This window comes from Limulus polyphemus, unplaced genomic scaffold (assembly GCF_000517525.1).
Source record: "Limulus polyphemus unplaced genomic scaffold, Limulus_polyphemus-2.1.2 Scaffold10, whole genome shotgun sequence".
In the NCBI taxonomy this organism is placed as follows: Eukaryota; Metazoa; Arthropoda; class Merostomata; order Xiphosura; family Limulidae; genus Limulus; species Limulus polyphemus.
The window spans coordinates 1,928,006-1,934,872 of record NW_013665620.1 but is presented as its reverse complement, the minus strand read 5'-3'; the positions used below and the strand labels follow the sequence as shown (position 1 = coordinate 1,934,872).

The 6,867-nt window shown below is 32.6% G+C and overlaps 1 long non-coding RNA gene across 1 annotated transcript in view; it reads right to left on the bottom strand.

Annotated features, from left to right (window-relative positions):
• LOC106478452 overlaps positions 1-4,433 on the bottom strand; it is an 11,984-nt gene extending 7,551 nt beyond the window's left edge. The window contains exons 1-2 of the long non-coding RNA XR_002609910.1: positions 4,258-4,433; positions 1,384-1,587 (exon numbers count right to left, since the gene is read on the bottom strand). This is a non-coding gene — a long non-coding RNA (uncharacterized LOC106478452). The remainder of the gene's footprint in view (positions 1-1,383; positions 1,588-4,257) is intronic.
• Positions 4,434-6,867: the final 2,434 nt, after the last annotated feature.

Below are 6,867 nucleotides of genomic sequence, written 5' to 3'. Positions count from 1 at the left end.
AGACCAAATATCTCCATCTCACAACAAATCAGATCATGGACAGCCTCAACTGAGAGTGACCCCCCCCCCCTCCAACCATTGAGAGATGCTAGATAACAGAGGAGGTATAGGGGAGGTCTGATTAGCCTCTGTGCTGGAAACAGTAACCCGGGAATTCATGCCTGAAAACGGCATGTCAAAACAAAAGGATTTTTGTTTTGGATTTGTTAAAATATTATTTAATTAAAATCAACTATGCGACATGAAAATCACACCCAAGGACATTAATTACTGCAACACTTGTGTAGATAGAGAAACCCGTGTCTAAATGCTTTGTGGAGCAAAAGTGATAACATTATCTGAATGAGGAGCTTATATACAGCATCAAAAAATAGAGGGTACATTGATGTACAAATATCACCAGGGGCAATTGAATGGGGTATAAAAGGCTGAAACAAGCGAGAAAAAATTAGACCAATGCTTAGATGGGCAAAGGAAGAAGCCTGTATATCAAGTAATAGTAATAGCTATAAATATCATTAGAGGTAAGTTTGATTTGGAAAACTCAGATCTAGGTGCTTTTGCTAATAAGAGAGGGGAGAGGTCATATGAGACTGGTGATAAAAGACAAGACAGAACATACCTGTGAAATTACGTTCCAAAAGGGGGTCAGAGGCCTAGGTGCTTCCACAGGCTGAGAATATGTCTACCAGCAGAGGAAGGGGGAGGGAAAAGGCTGTCCAAAATCATGTCATCCTGATCTTAATATTCAGGCAATGGCATAATCTCCTGTTGATTGGAAGACCTTTCAGCCCATATGAAAGCAGCCATCTCCCGTCAAAGAATTGCCAACATCTCCTCCATCAGCTCTGCATGGCCAGGTGGTTAAGGGTGCTTGACTCGCAATCTCAGGGTCGCAGGTTCGATTTCCCATCACACCAAATATGGTTGCCCTTTCAGCTGTAGGGCTTTATAATGTTGTGGTCAATCCCATTATTTGTTGGTAAAAGAGTAGCTCAAGAGTTGGCGGTGGGTGGTGATAACTAGCCGCCTTCCCTCTAGTCTTTCACCTCTAAATTAAGGACAACTAGTGCAGATAGCCCTCGTGTAGCTTTGCACAAAATTCAAATTAAACAAACAAACTCCTCCACTGATAACACCATACCTGAAGCCATTGTCACAGGTTGGTAATCATTGGCACGGTCAGTAGCCACTGTCATCTTGATAGTAAATTGTGAACCCATAAAATATCGAAAGACTACCAAAATTGGGAGCTCCACATTGCTGTTACAATATGATAATTTCTACAGTGTTAAATTAAAAAATATACATGTATACATGTGAAGTCCAAATGTCTACACATTTAGTTTTTTTTCTCTATATTTTTTGTGTCAACCAACTTACTTTATATGCTCCACTAATAGATTTTTCAACCAAAGATAGGTCTTTCTTTAACATTGTTGATGCTACTACAGCAAGTAAGTCGAATAGAGGAACTTCCAAAGTCTTTTTTGCATGACACCAATGACTTTTCCATATTAGCTTCTTTCTTGATGCCTGATGATCAGTGACTTTTAAAATCTGTGCTTACCGACTACCTAGAAATTTCTGAAACATAATGTATAATATTAATAAAAACAAGGCGAATGTTCAACTTCAAGGTAAGACCACTCAGTTTAATTTAAATCTCAGACTTCCTCTAGATTAATTAAAATAATTCAACTTCAAGGTAAGACCACTCAGTTTAATTTAAATCTCAGACTTCCTCTAGATTAATTAAAATACATTGAGGATATAATGCCCCCATGGCTGAAAGGGCAAACATGTTTGGTGTGACGGGGATTCGAACCCGTGACCCGCAGATTGTGAGTCAAGCGCCCTAACCACCTGCCCAGAAGGAAAGAGTACACAAATGCTACCATACAAAAACTAAAACAAAATAACACCAAAATAATGTTAGCTAAAGAAAACAATTTCTTATTCTCATCACAGATATAACAGGAAACACAAACACAGAAACTATCAATGATATACAAACAAAATTGATAAACATAAAATTATTAAAAAATCTAAGCCTATTAAAACTATATAGATCAATTCCTAAAAGATGAAAATACTACAACAAAATTTTGTCAAGAAATAAAATTACTACCAAAATACAAAATGCTAATCTGAAAAAAATAAAGAATTAAACAAAAACCAAACTACATGCTTAGATGTAGTGATCCAGCAAAAACAAAACAAAAAAAAGTCCTAAGCAAAACTATACAGTTTGAAAACTGCTAGTAATATACATATCCACCATGAATTTCATATATAATAAAAAGACTGGAGACAACAACAAAAAGTGCCCAAGCACACACCATACAACACAAGTAGCAGCAGTAGACTATTATATTTTCATAAGTAATAAGTGAAAACATTATAAACACAAATAGGGTGTTAAAATTAACAGATGAAAATTCATAAAAGAAATATAACAAGAGAAGAACTGTTCAAGGGATTTAGATTTTAGGAGGAATCTGTAAAGAAACAAGAGAAATTTTTAACACTGGTAGAAGACAAAAACTTTACAAGTATTAAAAACATGATAAACAAGAAAGTACCATAATAACAGAATGTTGGAAAGCATACATAATATTTAAAAACTGTAAATCAGAGTAACAATTTCATAAATGAAGTAACATAGACAAGTACAAATTGAATAGAATATGAAAATAATAAGACAATTATCAAACACATATGTATGAAAAAAAATCACTTTGCATCTCATATATAAGAATACTTATGAAGTAAAACATCATTGTAAAAAAAAATTTGAATGCTTAATAAACATCATAATATTACATACATGTCACCATAAACTCAAACACACTGAAAAATAACAACCAAGAACAAAGTACAGAAACACAAATAATTTAAAACATTGTAATATTTTCTAATAATAACATAAACTACACAAAAAATAACTTTTAAATTAAAATTTAAGTTAAGATAAAATTTTTATTAATTTGGAAATTGTAAATATAAGTGCTAACAAGGTAGCCAACATAAAGTACACATGAACACCATCACATATACAGATGATATGGGGAAAAAGCTGTAAAAAAACAAAAACCAAAACACTTAACAAAATACAAAAAATAAAGTTAAATATAATAAAATAGCCCATTAATAAATAAAATTCAAAAACCAAAAAGGAAAAGTGCCATCACAACACAGGACTTTTCAGTCTAGATTCAGTCTACTGTTAATGTTAGTACACTTAGTTATTTGATCTTCACCTTCTCTTTAAGTTTATGTTTTGGACTTTACAAGGATGAAAAATTTTTATAATTTGTTTCTTAAATACACACATTAACAGAGTAAGTACATCAGTTTTCTACTATAAAAGTAATTAAATTACTACTAGTAATACGGTAACAGAGTTAGGTTAAACTTAAATTTTTAGCTCAGAGTGAAATCTTAAGATTAAAACCTGATCTTTTTCCTCAGTGTTTATTGTGTGTCACATAAAAACATAAGTTTCAAATATTGTTTTCAATGAAAAAAAAAGGTGGTGCATCATGTCTTTTTCTGGTGAGATGGGGTGGAGAAGAATATTATTTATATATCTGCACCTCCAAACATTCAATGTTCTTAATTAAAGTGGATGGAAATATAATAAAATTCTTCAAGTTTATTTGTGAATTTGTGACAAACATTGATGCAAATGCTTGAAAAAAATAATATATATATGTAATTCTGAAAATGAGTCTATTGACAGTATTACTATTAGTATTAGGCCTATGTTTGAATTGTTTCCCGAATAAGCCATAATGTCACTGACCAGAATAGACTTATCTTAAGCCACACAAATTAGCTCAAATTTCCTCTCTCATCCATTCAGCAAAGTTGTATATTTAATAAACTTCTACGTAGACACTCAATGATAGGATCAAAGTGATCGTACACAGAATTTGTACCTGTACTCAGGCTGTAGACAGTGTGCATGTCTTGGCGGCGTCTCTGTATAGCCTGACTAGCGAGCAGGCGACATTAGAATGTCGTGGATAATTACTTGAAGTTATAGGAGTACTTAATATTGTCAACATTTCACATCAAAAGCTTTAAATTATCATGACGACTAGTTTAGATGAAACGCCTTCCAAAAAAGACTCGCATATATACTTTGAAATTAGATGTAAACATCCACGCCAGTTCGATATCACCACCTGTCCACGGTGATGTCGCTAATTGTAACTTAATATATTATAGGGGAAAAAAGCTTTTACTTACATGTGGAATGTAACACCCTCTGCCTTCGCCTTTTGGTTACCGTTAATGGCATTGTACTGTGTTCCCTTCGTTCTTTCGGTTCGTGACTTAGACGGATGGCTGTCACTCTCAGGCATTTTTACATTGTATGTCAATTCGAATTTCAACACATAGTAATGGCGGCCGCATGCGCACATTCCCCTCAATGATAAATAGTAGTGACTGGCCAGCCTTGTATTATTTATTCTGTGGTTGGGTACGTATAAACTATAAATACGACATCCACTAAATAAGGAAATTGTACATCAATAAGATCAATTTTAAATTTTCAAATATAATAGTAATACGAAATTCCCAAGGCTAAACTACCTTGTTTTATCTATTGTCTGCTACAAAAGTACAATTTATAAACACGAGAATAGTCAAGGTTCCTTACAATATGACATTTGTTGAAAATGTTTAATCATTAACATGAATTTGGCAAAGTTGTAATTATTTTATTGTTTATTAAACTAGAAAAGAAAAGAAATTCTGTACTTTGTAAGTAAATGCACATTGTTTATAAAATTAAGTGGTTAGGGCGCTCGACTCGCAATCTGCGGGTCTCGGGCTCGAATCCCCGTCCCACCAAACATGCTCGCCCTTTCAGCCGTGGAGGTGTACGGTCAATTCCACTATTCATTGATAAAATAGTAGCCCAAGAGTTGATGACTAGGTGCCTTCTCTCTAGTCTTTCACTGCTAAATTAGGGAGGGCTAGCAAAAATACTGTTAGTGTAGCTTTGCGTGAAATTCCAAAAAATCCAATCCAACATACTATCATTTAAAGGTACATATTTTTAACATAGGTTTAAAACGTTTTCTAGATGTTAAAGTCATATTTATAGTGTCATTATTATATTATTCTCTGATTTATAATATATGTATTATAGAAATTTGCTGTTTTTATTTAGATAGGCTTTTAAAAATCCTCATATAAATTACTAACATTTTCCATAAATATGTGGTTTAATTTTTTTCTTTTGGTAAGGCTTATTTCTGTCCTCCAGTACTGTTCTGCTAAGGGTATATCAGCTGTTTTTCAAATCATTTAAAAATAAAGGAGTGTTAACTGCACACGTGTAGCAATTGAAACTGCCAGATTGTATCCTTTCAGAGCCAAATAAGAATATATTTTTATTCAGGTATATTCAAGAACATTTTATACAGATGTTTTGCGTTTAGTAAACGTTCTTGTAAACATGAAATAAAAAGTCGTAAACTGGTATTAATCCTCACCTCGGTCTAAGGTTACTCATCACGTAGATCTTATACTCGTTTGACCATGCTTCTGTAGCATCTCTTTTCTGAGGAATAGGGCATACGCAAACGAAAGAACAGCGCAAACCTTTGAACAAATTATTACCTAGAATTCACTTGTCCCTTGAACATGTATAATGAGAATTATTACTGAAGTAAGCAATCTAGAATTTTCGGATACAGCACTAGGACTTTGGTCTGACTTGAAAGTGTGGTGTAGACACAGTTCTGTGTCTTTTGTAAAGTAAGGACAATTTTTCAGTCTCTTATCTTCTGAATACGTATTTTCCTCATCTTTAGAAGCCAAAGTGAACTTTATTCGGAACTAAGAAAACGGTTAATCTCAAGTAGAAGTCTTGGTTGCTTGTTTAAGAAAATAAAAATTGTTTTCCTTGTTTTACATTTGCGCTTGAGTCCATACTTTTACCTCAGAATATCACATAGATATCAATGCCCTTCTATTTAATCTACATTTCTTGCACGCAAATTTTTGTAAAATAAAACACTATTGGTCCTGTTTAATGAATTAAAAGGAAATGTTGTTTTAAGCAAATGAATTTACTATATTTCGTATTTTGGTCGAAAAATCATAATATGGGGATAATAAGACTGCTAAGTTTAACTTGCCATATATCTCTATGTTGTACAGTCAACTCGCTAGCTGTCATTAATCAGTGCCTAGTAATGTAGGTTGCCTTATAAATAATATTTTTTTCGGTTTAGAATATTTGATTATCTCAAGTTATAGGATAAATAAGTAAGCTACTTATGTTTTCACATACTCCACGAAATTAAAGTTTGAATATCTCCTTTGGAGATACGATTCAGAAGCAAACAATCAGGTCAGTGACACCGTAGTAAGACGTGTTTTATGCATAACGTTTTAGTTTCTTTTTATGTACATTAAGTATATGATGAATACATATTTCTAAGTTGATTTTAGTTCATAGTTTATAAAAAAATTCTCAGAGAACATTAAACTTTAAAAACTAACATTTTAGTTTAGATATATTTTATAATTTCGATAAATATAAAGTGAAGTTGACATTAATTATCAAATGCTTGATGTGTTACTATTAATTAGATCGTGACAGTGATTTGAAAAAAGGAGGTAGAAGGAAAGATGCCACATTAAAATTTTCTTAATTCTGCTTGAAAAAGACGTACAAGTTTAACGTTTTAGTTGATGTGTGTGTTCGATTTAGCATTTTGTATTATTATTTTTCTCTTATACATGCACACATATGAGAAATCTTCAGACAACGTGCTCTGAAGAAAAAAAAATGGATGATAAAATTTGTGCCACTTTCAATATAAATAATTTTTGATAATG